The sequence below is a fragment of the Papio anubis genome, chromosome 5 (assembly GCF_008728515.1).
Source record: "Papio anubis isolate 15944 chromosome 5, Panubis1.0, whole genome shotgun sequence".
NCBI classification, from domain to species: domain Eukaryota; kingdom Metazoa; phylum Chordata; class Mammalia; order Primates; family Cercopithecidae; genus Papio; species Papio anubis.
Genome location: NC_044980.1, coordinates 24,923,149 through 24,939,911, shown reverse-complemented (window position 1 = coordinate 24,939,911; position 16,763 = coordinate 24,923,149). Strand labels below are relative to the sequence as shown.

The 16,763-nt window shown below is 33.9% G+C and overlaps 1 long non-coding RNA gene across 2 annotated transcripts in view; it reads right to left on the bottom strand.

Moving 5' to 3' along the window:
- The window catches only part of LOC108586252, a 34,275-nt gene extending 17,771 nt beyond the window's left edge, over positions 1 to 16,504 (bottom strand). Inside the window, exons 1-3 of one of the 2 annotated variants that reach the window (XR_002522461.2) lie at positions 16,455 to 16,504; positions 13,350 to 13,455; positions 491 to 590 (exon numbers count right to left, since the gene is read on the bottom strand). This is a non-coding gene — a long non-coding RNA (uncharacterized LOC108586252). Of the gene's footprint in view, positions 1 to 490; positions 591 to 13,349; positions 15,559 to 16,454 lie in introns of those variants that run through there. The other variant, XR_002522460.2, reaches the window with a different exon arrangement.
- Positions 16,505 to 16,763: the final 259 nt, after the last annotated feature.

Genomic DNA, 16,763 nt, shown 5'->3' with positions numbered 1-16,763 from the left:
TGAACAATTCCCAGAGACTCTCATTAAGGAAGAAATTAAAAGGTCCATATTTATTCATCCACTAATTTATATTTACATATCCTACCACGTGGGAGCCTCTCTGCTAGGTGTTAGGAGAATTAGCAAATAAAACAAACTACCTGACCGCCCAATCATCAGAGCAAACAAGGAGACAATTACATGCATGCAAACTTAATTACATACATACATACATGTAACAAAATGTGATAACTATTTGTAATACAATTGAAGGGAGAAACTTAAGCCAATACTGGAGGGTACATCAAATAAGGCAACACTTACCTAGTATATTAGTCAGGGTTCTCCTGAGAGACAGAACCAACAGAAATAGATGGATAAATAAATGATGATAGATAGATAGATAGATAGATGGATAGATAGATAGATAGATAATAGAGAGAGAGAGAGAAGAGGGGATTCCTTTAGGGGAACTGGCTCAAGTTATTATAGAGGCTGAGAATTGACTCACATGGTTATCACAGCTAAGTCTCCCATGACAGCCCATCTGCAAACTGGAGAGCCTGGGATGTTGGTATTATGGATCACTTCAAGTTCAAATGCCTGAGAACCTGAGGAAGTGAAGAGGAGGCATCTGTGTAAGCTCTGGAGTCCACAGGCTAGCGATCCTGGAGTTCTGATGTCCAAAGGCAGGAGGAGACGTGTCCCCCAGCTTCAGGAGAGAAAAACCAATGACCTTTTTGTCTGCTTCTGTTATATCCAGGCCCCAGGCCTATTGAATAGCTCCCATCCACATTGAGGACAGGTCTTCCCCATTTAGTGTACTCAGACTCACATGCCACTCCCTTTGGGAAACACTCTCACAGGCACATCTAACAAGAATTCTTTCTCAATTCTAGGTATTTCTTAATCCAGTCAAGTTGACACCTAAAATTCACCATTATACCTATGACATAATGTCTTCATGTTGTCATACTAAGAGTAGGCAAACTTTTTCTGTCAAGTTTCAGTGTCTTATCCTTCTAGGCGGCAATAACACAATATCATAAAGTGGGTAGCCTATAAACAACAGAAATCTATTTCTCATAGTTCTGGAGGCTGGGAGGTCCAAGTTTAAGGAGATGGCCAACTCAGTCTTTGGTGAGAACCCACTTTCTGGCTCATAGATCAGCTGTTGCTTCACTATAACTTTACACAGCAGAAGGAGCAGGGGTTTCTCCCAAGCCTCTTTTATAATGGCATGCATCCCATTTATGATGGCTTTGCCCTTATCACCTAATTACTTCCCAAAGGCCACGCCTTCTGATACCATCACTTTAGGGTTTAGGGTCTCAATATATAAATTGTGGAAGACATAAGCATTCAGACCATAACAATCTGATAGTAAATATTTTAAACTTTTGAACCATATGGTCTTTGTCAAAACCATTGTATCAATGTAGCACAAAAACAGCCGTAGACAGTGTGTAACTGAATGAGCATGGCTGTGCTCCTAAATATTTTATTTATGAATACAAAAATTGAATTTCATATAATTTTCATGTCACAAAGTATTATTCTCCTTTTGCCTTTTTCAACCATGTGTTATGTGAAACTTATTTTGTGTGGCCCATGGGTCACACAACAGGTGGCAGGCTGCATTTAGGCCATGTGCAGTAATTTCCTGAACTCTGTTCTATACTATTACTCATCAAGACAAAAAAACAAAAAACAAAAAACATGTTTTTATAAAAGGGTTTATAAAAAGATAGAGGAAGCTAGAGTCATGAAATTGCTCACCAGAATAGTTAAGTGAAAACTAATATAGTACAACAGAATTTCCTGGAACACTACTTTCATTAATGAATACACTTTTATTTGTTTATTCAATAAAAAAATGTTGTGTACTTTGGTACCAGGTGCCTGATACTCTTCTACCTACAAGAGTTACAGAAAACAGGTAAAACAGACAAAATTTCCTACTCTTATGAGTTTCTGTATGAAGCTTATGTTCTGTATGAAGCTTATGTTACTCAAATTACTTAGAATTAAACATTTCTTACTGATTAAGCTCTCCCTTAGGTGAGAGTAATGACACAGACTAGCCATGCTGAGTACAGTGAAAACATAATCTATGCTATTTATTTTGTTATTTTTTCCCCTTGCAAGAAAATTTTTTTCAATCACAAACAGTAAAGGAAAAATAAAGCAAACATCTCATATGTGCTCTCCATTCACCATTAGCATGTTTACATTTTTCATTTTTGCTATATTTATGTAATTATTTATATTATTGACATATATTTTAAGATTCCTTCTTTTCTCTCTGTTATTTATTTATTTATTTATTTTGAGACGGTGTCTCGTTCTGTTGCCCAGGCTGGAGTACAGTGGCACAATCTTGGCTCACTGCAACCTTGGCCTCCTGGGTTCAAGCCATTCTCCTGCCTCAGCCTCCCGAGTAGCTAGGACTATAAGCACACACCACCATGCCCTGGCTAATTTTTGTACTTTGAGTAGAGACAGAGTTTCACCATGTTGTCCAGGCTGGTCTCTCGAACTCCTGACCTCACGTGATCTGCTCCCTACCCCCTAGGCCTCCCAAAGTGCTGGGATTATAGGCTTGAAGATGCTTTTATTTACTTCACCAAATAAAAAGTTGCCTTCCAAAGGAGTCACTGTCCTGGTTTTGATATACGGTGATTCAATATACATTTTTATCCATTATATTACATAATTCTGTGTTTCGTATGTGTGTGTTATTTAATAATTGTCCGAAATTATATAATCATTAATATATTATAAAGTTTAAATACTGATGTTTAAAAATTTGAGTAAACCTCCTCATGTCATTATAAAGTCTCCTCTGAAGACTCTTGCCATGTGGTGTTACTACAATGTTAGCTGTCTAATCCTTTCTCATGGACACAATTTTGCCAAGAAAAACTGGAACCTTTAATAACCTCTTTGGGAAACATGAGATCCCCTAAAACTAACTCATTTAAGGCCTCTCCTTTCACAACACCTATGCTCCTCATTTCTCTCCACCAGCTTCCTTAAATCATTTGATCTTCTCCGTTTCAAAACTTCTACATATTCCATCTCACTATCCACCCCTGCCATGTCTTTTCCTTTATAGTCTACCCTTCAACTCCCTAAAGTCACTTGAATTGTGGGTACTTTGACTCCATCTGGACTCTTGAGGGGCCCCAAAATCAACCTGAAGGAGCCCATTAGAGCTTATATGAGGCTGAAAGAGCTTATTGGAAACAGACTGAATATGTTTTCAACCCAGATGGGCTTTGCTGAAGTGACTATCTGGATTGCCATCACCATCCGCACTCCACCATCTAAAGATGCTTTGATCTCAACATCTGGAGATCTCAACTAACCGCCCTCTGGACCCAGAAACTGAATTCACAGCCCGCTCTATGAATAGATTTTATATTTCTGTAGTAATCCCCTTCCAAAATGCCTGATTGCTTGCATTATCCAGCAAGTATCGCATATAGGCAAATCTTAACAGATGAGTCAACTAGCTTTTCAAATACAACAAATTGCTGAAATGATATACATGGATTAGGCTTCCTAATTTATTCAGTGGGAAATCTGATTTTCTTTTTGACAAAAAGGGAGACTGCCCAGGATGGCTTTAACATTCCCATTAGCTTGACTAAACTTTAGAGAGGCTTCGTAACTGTAGGTATTCCCTTCCTTTTTCTAGAACATTTTCTTTAGAAAACTTGTAATTGTGAATTCTTTATCTACCCCTTTGAGACATAAATCTTTTTAAACCTCTTTTCAATTTTACAGGTCAGGACTTTTTCTCAAGGACCTAGGAAACATTCTTTTGAAATGTAACCACCTCCAGTCACTCCCAACACCAAAATAAGAGAAAGTTTTATGTTATTTTTGAGTAACCTCAATGAGCAAATGGGTGGTCCCTGATCTCTCTTTAATCCTAGATTTGAAAAATCATTCTCTGTCCTTTGTTTTTGCTTTCATAGAGTTTATCTCATCATGAGTTCTGGTCTATCTCTCCTTTTGCATTAACTTTGAATAAAGCCGTTCTTGCCTGTTTAACATTGCCAGATGTAATTTTTGCTTTAACATTAAGAATTATTTGGAGTTCTGCTTTCAGTTAGAATGGAGTCTACCATAGACCATTGCTCCTACCATAAGTACTATAAAACCCTGAATACACTAAGAAATCATTACTAAATTTTTGGAGATCTGTGGATGCAAGAAGTCTAAAGAAATAATGTTCACAGAAAGTCAGTCCTTACATAGGTGATCAGAGATTGTTGGCCACTGGGTGCATTTACTAATCTAAGAACTTTGGATTGTCATAGACAGAGGTAGTCTTTGAGAGAAAAAAGAATCCATCAGAGCTTTCAATGACCGAACTAGCTGGCATAATAGATTGTGATCTCTGCAAAACTCAAACACACAGGCAATCTTTACACCTGCCTATTGTTCTCCACATTTTTTTCTTGAGCCCACGGGGACAAAGAAGGGGAGCGGCACAGAAAAGTGAAGAAAAATCTCTGCATTGTTATGCTAAAACTCCCCAAATCTTAGAAGATGAAGGAGGCTATGATTACACAAAGCATATTGTATTATCTTAAAATATTAAAACTAACTGAAGTGATAACACAGTTGACTTAGGCCAAATCCTTTATTGGAAAAAAATAATAAGAATTCTTCTTAAACAGAAAAAAAGTTCTCTCTCTGTTGGAAAATAACATTCACACCATATCCATATGTCTGTTAAACATAATATCTAGCATAACATAAAAAATAGAAAACATGAAGGAAGCAGGATAATGTGTTTCAACATTAAGAGGAAGAAAGGCAATAAAAGAATGTACGTCTGACTCAGACAGAATCAGCAGACAAGGACTTTAAAATAATACTTTAAATATGTCAAAGAAGTTAGAAGAAAAGTAAAAATATGGATTAAAAAAACTGAGAATTTCAACAAAATGTATTCTATAAAAGTAACAAAGTGCCATTCTAAACTTAAACTTGTAAAAGAGAAAATCTAAAGTTAGCAAACCATGTTAACCGTAGAGGGAATAAAGGAAAGGACGATGAACTAGAAGATGGGCTAGTAAAAACTAACCAAAATGAGTCACAGTTTGGGAAAAGAAAATGATTAAAGAATAGAAGAAATAATTAAAGCAACTTTGGATATGGTCAAATAATATGGTCAAATAATCTAATATATTGCAGCTTTAAATACAGGAGAAAAAAGTAAATAAAGCAAAATAAGTAATTGAATTAATCATAACTTCGAATTTTCTTAAAGACATCAAACCGTACAATCATGAAGGTCAACACACTTCAAAAAAGATTCACGGGCCGAATGCGGTGGCTCACGCCTGTAATCCCAGCACTTTGGGAGGCCGAGGTGGGCAGATTGCCTGAGCTCAGGAATTGGAAACCAGTTTGGGCAACAGGGTGAAACCACGACTCTACTAAAATACAAAAAATTAACCAGGCATGGGCGCCTGTAGTCCCAGCTACTTGCGAGGTTGAGGCAGGAGAATGGCGCGAACCCTGGAGGCGGAGGTTGTAGTGGGCTGAGATCGCCGCACTGCACTCCAGCCTGGCGACAGAGTGAGAGTCATCTTAAAAAAAAAAGAAAAAAGAAAAAAAAAAAAAAAGATTCATGTATAATCACTAAGAAACAAATATAGAAAAAAAAATTGTTAAAATGAATCAAAGAAGAATATATATTGCACGTGTAGGGAACAAAAGCTGTAGCTAACCTTTCATCAGAAACTGTGGAAGCCGGAAATAAAATGAGATCATGTATCTAAATTTCAAAAAGTAAACACGAAAACAGAATATCCTACAAAACTTAGTTTTGTAGGATCCTACTTAGTTACTAACGCAGTGTCTTTCAACCCCCCACCCCGCCCCCCACCTTTGCACTGCTTCCTGATGTTGGAGCTAGACCAGGTAACATTTCTCCTTTGTGCAAATTTAGGCTTTGCCAACAGTGGTGGCTGGAGGGAATGTGCAAGGCTATAGACCTATAGGCAGTCTCTTCTGGTTTGCAGACACCTTCATCCCCATCTATGTGAGAGGCAGCGGACGAGTATGCAGAAGGTTAGCGGCATTCATTTCGGAGCATTCTCTGGACTAATGTCAGACGCATGTTCAGACTTTCCTCTCCCTACCTGGCAGATTCTCCCATGGGAGCTCCAACGTCACCATTACTACTTCCCCACTCTATTCAACAGACCAGCTCCTGTAGTGCTGTACCCGCCTCCAAGGGTAGGACACTCTACTCACCAGCTCCACTCAAGGCCGTGTGACAAATTTCTTCACACCCAGCGGACTGCTTGTACTTTCGGTACGCATGCGCTCTTTGACAATGGTAGGGTAGTGAGGCAGAGCTCTCCTAAGACCTTAGTTTCCTTCATTTTTCACTGCCCCTCACACTTGAGATAGCAGCTGCTGTTTTGCATTTGCCACTTTGGGACTCTTTAGAGATATCTTTTACATTTTCTAATAGTTATCCAGGAATCTTTGTTTCGAATTCTCTCATTTCAATTTCCTGATGTGTTTGCGTCTACTGACAAGATTCTGACTGGTAGATTGACAAATGAGAATCTAGATTCAGCAGATGCATTTTATAAAAATAAGAAAAAATCTTTTAAAAAATTTATGAAAGCAAATGCAAAGAGAACGTTTAGATTCCCAAGAGACCCATACTGCAAGAAATCCTAAAGAACGTTATTCAGGCTGGGAAATGGTTGAAATGTTACCTGCTAATAATACATTTACACATTTAACCATGATTTGCCTTTCTCTCACTAACTGTTCTGGAGACTTTAAATATCATCCTTTTCTTGGGTATTAAACTGATATGCTAAAATAAGGTAATATATTGAGGTCATTAGAATATCTTTATATTAATATTTCCATCTATATAGTGTAGCTATAGATATACGTTTGGAAAATATTTGTCCACAGCAGTAAGCTTACCAATGATAATAAATTGTTTAGAGACTTTACAGAGTAGATTTTCTCTGTTAAAAGTAGGCATTTTTAGTGGTACTCTAAAATATCAATATGAATTTATATATGTGGGAAGAGTGCATCAGAACAGAATTATCACAAATGCTAATCACTGTCAATGTATTAACTCCTATATATCTAAATAGACTGAAATACTTTTAAAAATTAATTATTCCTGAGTTTTAAATAATCATTTAAATTTTTCTCAATTATTTATAAGCAGATTATTAATGATTTTTATATTCAAAATATTTTCCCTGTTTTCTTTTTTGTAGTACAGACTTGAAAATATTTTTATATCTTATACTTTAAGACATATTTATTGCACTAAAATAATTCATTTAAATTTTTTACACTAACGTTTTTGTTTGTTTTATAAATTGGCTATGTCTGAGATAGTCTTTTATTTTGTGTGTGTGTGTTTTTTTTTTCTTTTTTCTTTTTTTTTTTTTTTTTTTTTTTTTTTTGACTATAAGAGAAGAAAAGCCTGGGCAGCATGGCAAAATCCTGTCTCTAAAAAAATAACAAAAATACAGAAATCAGCCTCGTGTGGTGGCTTGCACCTGTAGTTTCAGCAATAATTTCTGGGGCTACATAGTAAATTCTATATGTACTTGAATGTTTCTGGACCTTCTTTATTTACATCCTATTTTTTTTCTTTCTTTTATGTAATGGTAGCATCTTATAAAACAAAAATAAACACAGAAAATATTGACTTAAAGATTCTGGTAAAATATATTGATTTATTTTGTATTGTTATTCTTTAAACTATGTGTATTTACTGTAGATATTTGAATAGTACATTTCATGATAAATAATTTTTAGAAAGAAAACAATAGTACTGGTGATAACAGTCACCCATATTCAATTTTTGGCTTTAAAATGAAGGTTTGAAAGTCTCATTTGCTTCCTTCTCAAGCATGCCGTCAGGTTTGTCTTGAGTCACTTTTATAGCTAAATTAGTCTTTGAATTTTTTAACAAAAATAATATTTTTTAACAAAAATAATATTTTTTAACATTTCATCTAATACTAGTCAATTACATAATTTATTTCTTAATATTTTAAACACCATGCATTCTTAGAATGAAACCTTCTTTATATGGGTGAACTATTCTTTTTTGCACTGCTTTGTCTAGTTGTTAATATTTTAATTTGATTTTACCACTAATTTTTAAATGCATGCTGTCAGTAGTTTTCTCAGTCTTTACTGGTAAGGGTTCTATGTTCTTGCCATGCTAAATCTACGAAAATTATATGAATTATATGAAAATTTCCTTTCATGTTAACTGAGTAAGTAATAAAATGATTGAGTTATTTGCTCCTATTTAAGTGTAAATTATGTATAAAATTATATATACAAATTAAGTATAAAAATTTAAATGTGTACATTACACACAGTTACAAGAAATTAACAAAAACTTATTTGAACTTGAAAAATTAGTCTATATAAATTGGAATTTAATGCCCCTTTGTCAGGAATAAATTAAAAAATGAGTAAGCCTAAATGAATATGAAAAGATTATTGCTTAGACTTTGTAAAAAAAAAACCTGTAATTTATTCTCTCTCTCCCACTGACTTATTTGAGTGTGTGAGTGTGTGTGTGTATATGTATGTACGTGTGTGTGTATATATGTATATATATGTATGCATATGTATATATGTGTATATATATATTAAGATTTCTCTCAGGAGTGTGTGTACTCCTCCTGTTTATATGTATCTCTCTTAATATTTCTATTATATAGATAGAGATCTATCTAGACCTACCTATAAATAGATAGATCTGGATATATTGAGAGAAAGAGAGAATAAATATATACACTCCTATGAAACAGGTGTTTTTGTAGTTGATTCTGGGAGCCATTTTATGGTCATGTGGGTAGGCAATCTTAGATCAAATGATATTATATATGACTGACCACAGAGATTCAAACAATCTGGAATTCTGATGAAATCCTTAACCCATTTTGTTATCCAAATCCTGAAAACATCCATAACGAGTTAACGGGTGCAGCACACCAACATGGCACAAGTATACATATGTAACAAACCTGCACGTTGCGCACATGTACCCTAGAACTTAAAGTATAATAAAAAAAAGAAAATTTTATACAATCAATTAAAGGGAAAAGATAAAATTCAACTAGTCTTGCAGCACAATTAGCAGTAAACATTATGCCAGCATGCTCTTTGGTCCACTTCCTTGTAGTTAGTATCTGCTTACTATGCCAGGTGAACATAACCCTAGTCATAGAACTCATTGTTTCTTTTCTGCTCTATACATAAAAACTAAACGGTTGTGAGATGATACACTTTTTCTCTGATTTTTTTGTTTTAGGTTTTGCATACCAACAAAATGACCTAATCCATCTGATTTGAAGGGTCCTGCAAGAAGCTGACTGTTGGAAGAATGCAGCTTCCACATTCTGATGCTGTCATGCCCCTTACTCTTACCAATCAACAACCTAAATTTTCCAGTCCCTAGCCCTTGACAAAACCCTTGAAGACCTTTGCTCAGAACACCTTGATGAAATGGATTTGAGGCTTGAGAATTCCTCACATTTCCATCCTCAATGGCCTTGCAGTTATATTAAACTATTTTTCTGCTGCAAACCCTGCTGTCTCAGTGTATTGGTCATTAGTGTGCAGCAGTCATATGAACCTGGCAGTCCTGTAACAAATGTGTGGCTTGTCCTCCTGAAATACATATTACCATGTGTAATAATGTATATTGTAACATGCATTATATAATAAATTCCCTTATTGTTTATGTCAACATGTGTTGAAATACAACAAAAACCAACTTAATTGTGTTAAAGTTGGAAATGGATGGATGATACAAAAGAAAAAGAATGGGAAAAGCAGTAAGTCCTTTCATCCTCCTGCTTCATAGTCTGGAGACTTTTTTATGTGTGGTTATTTGACAATTTGTAAAAACCACTATATTGTAAATTGGGTCACAGACATACCGAATTATCAGAAAAAAAGCAATTCAGTTAGCTAAATATATGTTCTGCTGATTAAACATTTGCACATTCACTGCAGGAAGCATACTTTCTTGATCTCATATTGCAAATTGCATTTCTGTTTCTTCTGACATAACCCTGACAATAAATTGATTGTCCTTAGTGATGGTGATGATGATGATGATACATTTGGGTTTCCTGTGTGAGTGTGAATGTGAGTGTCTGTACATATTACAAGCATGGACATATTTAATATGTAGGGATTGCAAGGACCTGTGACTTGATTGGTGCTTTCTAGAAAGTCAAAGTAGTTCTGGTTAGGAGTACCAGCCTTGCAATTATCTGAGACAACACAATTGGATGTAGACATCAATGGTAAAGTATAATAAAGTTGATAAAAATTTCCCTGGAAGAAGTAACCTAATTCTCCATTAATACATTTTTCCTAAGTAAAAATTCTTTAACTATTTAACTATAATACATCTTTACCAAAAAATAAAATGTTACTTTAATATCTACTAAATTCCTACATTCGTTTATGTGCTATTTACAACCTGGCTGCACAGCGATGCATAATTTAATGTATTCAGAATTGTCATTTATATGACCTGTGCTTTGTTAAATAATCTACTCTATCCTCAATAAAATAATTTTAAACATAGTTTCTCTAATCAGAACCTGGAAAATTGTTTTGATTTTGTTTTCTTTGCTATCACCACAAATGATTGAAAGAAAATAAAATAACTATGCTATTAAAATGGTAATTTTAAGTAAGCCAAAATACTCTGAATGAAAATAGTCACAATGCTAATATTGTGACTTATAGATTTAAAATAGAGTATAATCTTTGCAAACAAAAAGAAAATATTATTGATAATTGAAATTATATCAGCCAGTAGCATTTTTCTTTTGCCCTGATATTATTGTGTTGACTAGTATTCATAAAAAATAAGTGTACCATGTATCACTTTTGAAAATAATTTATTAATATTATAAATCTTGAATCCATATATTTAATAATATCTATACTGGTGATTGTAATTTTTAAATTTTTTTTGTAATGTGATTGCTAAGAAAAATGGAAATAAAATAGCAAATATTCTCAGTAAGTATTCATTTGTAATATTTGATTTACAGCTTAAAATGCTCATTGCAACATTATTATTATGAAGATATAAAATAGGATGTGGAGTATTTTATTCCTTTAGATAAAAACCCATTAGATATGAGCTCACAGATGAACCACAAACATCTGAACATTTGTTAAACATATACACTATTACTGAGCAAAGTAAAAAAGGTAAAAGAATATAACCAAAATGTGTAAAATCAGAAAGGAGAGTTAAAAAATTTCATTTTAAATACTACATTTTGCTAATAATGTTTTATTTCCAATAATATGTTTTACATATAATCTTAAACTAACTATAAATTTGAACCCTATGGCCTAGTTCTAATTATTTTATAATTACAAAGATTTGGTAATTGAGAATATTTGTTCCTAATGTTAAGAACCAAGAATAATGTATATATAGTATCTATATTATGCATCTCAACCAACAGAACTGCATACAATTAGCATTTCATTTCAAGAAGAATTAAGATTAAATAGTAGAAAGTGCGCGAGAGATATATTAAAGCGTGCATTAATTAAAGGGACTTATCGGTGGATTATTTCACACTTGTGTGTGAGAATACTAAAAACACATTAACAATCAGGCTTATGCATTCTACCAATGAAGATACATGGGGCAGAAAGATAGTAATATAAACAGAGGTAAAATCCAAGTTACACTTTTCAATTTAAATTTTCCTATGAGCAGGTTATTCATAGAAACAGTTCATTGTTATGTGAAATATATTCGTTAGAAGCAATTTGGAACTGTGAAAAAGATTTTTCTCTCAGTTGTTTATTCCCTTGAATGAAAAAAAAATAGAAATCCAATTTTCTTTCATATATAACTTTATCTCTACCTCAAGAATAGAACAATGCCAGTAAATTTCAAAATAGCATTTACTGGATCTGATCAAAACAGCCGTACATATTCCTTGGCTTACAAAATCATGGTGTTTCTTAAACATTTCTGCGTTTATCTAGAAATAATTTCATTATATTGTCTAGTATCATAAATAAGTCCTACTGTACTTTGCACTGCGTCTTCAGTATATGGCAACATTGTCGAACTTCTCAGTTTCTGATCTTGAGCCTATGATGACAAATATTTCCATACATATTCCATTAGCTGAAATTTGGTCATATAACTATGCCTGACTCAGAAAAGCAGTTTCTCTCTGTGATCACAATCAGAGTAAAACAAATTTTGTTAGCGGCTATTAATCTGTGCCACAAGCCTTATATGCATAAATTAGATAAAAAGAAAAATTGAAAAAATAGTTAAGTCCACGTATTGAGAAATAGCAATAGGATAAAGCAAAGTAAAGTAAGTTTAATTTATATGAGAGCTAAAATAAGTGCAATAAGGACTTCAGAGGAATGAGATTATCAAGAAAGTCCAAAATATTGAAACTTCTGAACAATTACATAAAAACACAAACCACTGGTAAGATTGATCAAGAAAAAGAAGTGACGTAACATAGAAATAACTATTATTTGAAGTGTAAATATCTTAATATTCTAGATTAGTTGTGTAATTCCTTGAAAAAATTATCATAGCAGATTTATTTAAAGTAAGTATAGTCCTAAATGGATGAATAATTGTTATATAAATGAATTTATTAGCAAGATTTACCAACAAGATGCTGAGAATTTTATGTGACTTTTAATAAATCCTGAAGATAAAGAAATAATTATATATAACACTATATATATTTTATTTAAAAAAGTGGATAATGCTTTAGGAAAAAAATATATATATAAATACAGGTGCAAGCATTTTCAATATAAGTGAAAGTTACTAAAGTAGTTGAACATCACTGAATCTTTCAGCTGCAGCTGTTCACAATTTGGTACACAGTTCCGTTTTTCACTGGAGATTTTCCTTTCTCTTTTCTACAAACAGCTCTTCCTTAGAATGAATTTTGCCTCTTTTATACTCAATATTTTATGTACTTGCAATGAGAGGGATTTGGATTTAGTTTTAAATGTCCATATTGCTGACTTAGCTATTTTTCCTAATAAGGATTGGCTAAGGTAGTTGCTCCATTTCTTAAAATATAGACTGCATACATATTGCCTCTTTAGAGCCACATTATGCAAGATCCAGATTGTTTTGTATTTTAATATTTGATATTAAATCTGTCCCCATGGATAGACTTATAAGAAATTTGTCTATTTGCATCCCAATGCAGTACCTAGAAAGATAGAACTGGATTTCGTCACTTGTCAAAAATTGCCACTCACAGAAACCCTTAAAGGAGTCAGAAACTTACTTTAGTTTCTTGGAATTGTCACTAGTGAGACCCTTCTGGAGTTTGGAACATCAGTTCTGGGAGTCATTACTGTTGAATGACTGATTTCTTGTCTTCTGATTGAGGGCTGGAAGACAAGTGACCAACAGCAGATTACTTAGCACCTTTCTTTTTGTTTTTAATCTCTGGAGCTAGTATATATATACATCCTAGCCAAGTTTCTTAAAACTGGAAATTACTAATGAGAATCTACCTATAACTACTTGGATCCCAAGTGTAATCAGATTTAGACTGGGGCCTAGCAGGAAGCAAATAACAGTTTCCTAGGGACAACTTAAAGAGAGGTGAGAAAAGAATAAGGAAAGCAACAGTGGATGTTGAAGCACTCGTGAAACAGCAATGTGGGAAGTCTCTACCACTATAGGCCCCAAGAGACAAAAGGAGAGGATGAAATTACACACGCACAGCAATTTCCAGAAACTCAAAAGAAAGATTGCCTAAGAGGTGGCAGAGGAATGTAGCCTGTTCTAACACTGTCACAAGGCCAGGAAGGAGATAGAAATTAAAAAAAAAAAAAAAAGACCTTGCTTTCAATATTCTGCTGTTACCTCCAAGTCCCCAAACCCAACTGTACCAGAGGCTGGTGTATACATAATTCATTTCACAAAGATCCTCATTCAGTGGGCATTGTGCAAGGTAAAGAAGGTAAAGAACAGATCTTCAGATCCAAATGGGATTGATCGCTTAATTCACAGAATAAATTCATAGTCATCAGACGACGTAGAAGCCAATTCTTTGCTGATTAATTTTACGAAGTCTGGAGTTTTTACTTGTTTTATTAATATTACTTATGAATGGTGTGATACAGTGCAGTATTGGCAAAATAAAACAAATAAAGATCAACAGAATACAACAGACAATTCAGAAATAGACCCACATATATATGGTTGATTTTGGACAAAAGCTCTAAAGTAATTCAATCAGGATGGAACAATCTTGTCAATGAATATACTGAAACAATTGGTTAGCCAAGTGTAAACATATGAATCTTGACACTAACTTCATACAAAAATTACATAGAAGTGGATTATACACCTCAATATAAAGATCACAAATCTAACGATGCAAAACTTGTAAAAGAAAACATAGGAGAAAATGTTAGTAGCTTTGGGTTGGGCAAATGTTTCTCAAATAAGACATAAAAAGCAAAAACCACAATGAGGTATCACCTCACACTTGTTAGAATGGCTACAATAAAAAAGACTAAAAGATAAGTGTTGGCAAGGATGTGGAGAAAGGAAACATTTGCATGCTATTATTGGAAATGATAATTAATGCATCCATTATGGAAAACAGTATGGAAAATCTTCAAAAAATTAAAAATAGAATTAACATATGATCCAGCAATTTCTCTACTGGGTATATATTCAAAGGAAGTGAAGAATATGTAAAAGAGATATCTGCACTCCCATGGCAGTTGCAGAATTATTCACAATAGGTAAGATACGGAATTAACCTGCCCATCAGTAGACGAATGGATAAGGAAAATGTGCCATATATACACAAGAGAATAGTATTCAGCCTTACAAAAGAAGAAAAATTTGTCATTTGCAACAACATAGATAACTTGGAGGATATTGGGTTAAGTGAAATAAGTCAAACACTGAAAGACACACACCACATGATCTTCCTTATGTGTGAAACCCAAAAAAGTTGAACTCAGAAGTAGACAGAATGGTGATTACAAAGGGATAGGGATAGGAGTTGTGGTGGGTGGGGAGATGTCTGTCAAAAAATACAAAATTTCAGTTAGCTGGGAGGAATGAGTTCAAGAGATCTATTGTACTACCTGGTGACCATAATGAATAACAATGTATTATAATCCCAAAAATAGGTGAGAGTACATTTTAAGCATTCTCACAAAAATAATTATGTCAGATAATACATATGTTAATTAGTTCAATTTAGACATTTCACAGTTTATAGAGATACCTAATACAATGGTTCAACTTAAGATGTTTCAACTTTGCAATGCTGTGAAGCCACTCTGTTTTTCACTTTCAAAACAGTATTTTAAAAATTACATGAGACATTCACAACTTTATTATAAAATAGGATTTGTGGTAGATGACTTTGTCTAACTGTAGGCTAATGTAAGTGTTCTGAACATGTTTAAGGTAGACTATGCTAAGCCATGACGTTCAGTGGGTTAGGGGTATTAAATGCTTTTCCTTTTCTATTTCTTTTTTTTTTTTTTTTTTTTTTTTTTAGACAGACCCTCACTCTTTCACCCAGGCTGGAGTATAGTGGTGTGATCTTCTCTCACTGTGACTGCCACTTCTTGGGTGGGTTAACCTCAGCCTCCAGAGTAGCTCGGATAAAAGCATGTGCCACCACACTTGATTCATTTTTTTATTATTATTTATTTATTTATTTATTTTTTGTGGAGACAGAGTTTCACCATGTTGGCCAGGCTGGTCACAAATTCCTGACCTCAAGTGATCTGTCCATCTTGGCCTCCCAAAGTGCTGGTATTATGGGCATGAGCCACTGAGCCTAGTCATCATATCACTTTTATTTGTCAATTAAAAATAAATTTAAAAATAAAAAAAGATTCAGAAAAAAGCTCTTATTTTTATTAATTTTTACTGATACTTTCATAATGTATATGTATACGCTTTAAATTACATAGTATGTTGGTACAACAATACAACTATATAATAAGTAAATAAACATATCTTGAAAGCACAAAGTATAAAATAATTTGGTCTTTGAATAAATTAATCTTTTTTTTTTTTCTCCAAAAGGCTTTGGTAAGAAAATGATTAGATAAATTACATATTGGGAGAAAATGTCTGCAAAACAATTACTTGACAATTGAATTATATACAGAATATAAAATCAGCTTTTAAAACTCAACACTAAGTATATGAACAGTTGCATTATATAAGGGAGCAAATTATGTGAATAAACATTTCCCCAAAGACATACTTAGACGGCAAGTGAGTACATTAAAAATGCTCAACTACCTTATACATTAGAGAAATGCAAATTAAAACCACAGTGAGATACCACTACAAACCAAGTAGAACAGTAACAAAGATTGTTATCAAAAGACTAACTCACCAAGTTTTGTAAAAATGCAGAAAAAATGGGTTCTGTTCCAAGATGGCTGAATAGGAACAGCTCCAGTCTGCAGCTCCCAGCATGACTGAGGCAGAAGATGCGCGATTTCTGCATTTCCAACTGATGTACCTGGTTCATCTCACCTGAATTGGTCGGACAGCCCACAGAGAGTGGGCCAGTTGAAGCAGAGCAGGACATCACTTCACCCGGGAAATACAAGGAGTTGGGCGATTTTCCTTTCCTAACCAAGGGAAGCCCTAATGGAAAGTCAGGACACTGCCACCTAAACACTGTGCTTTTCCAAAGGTC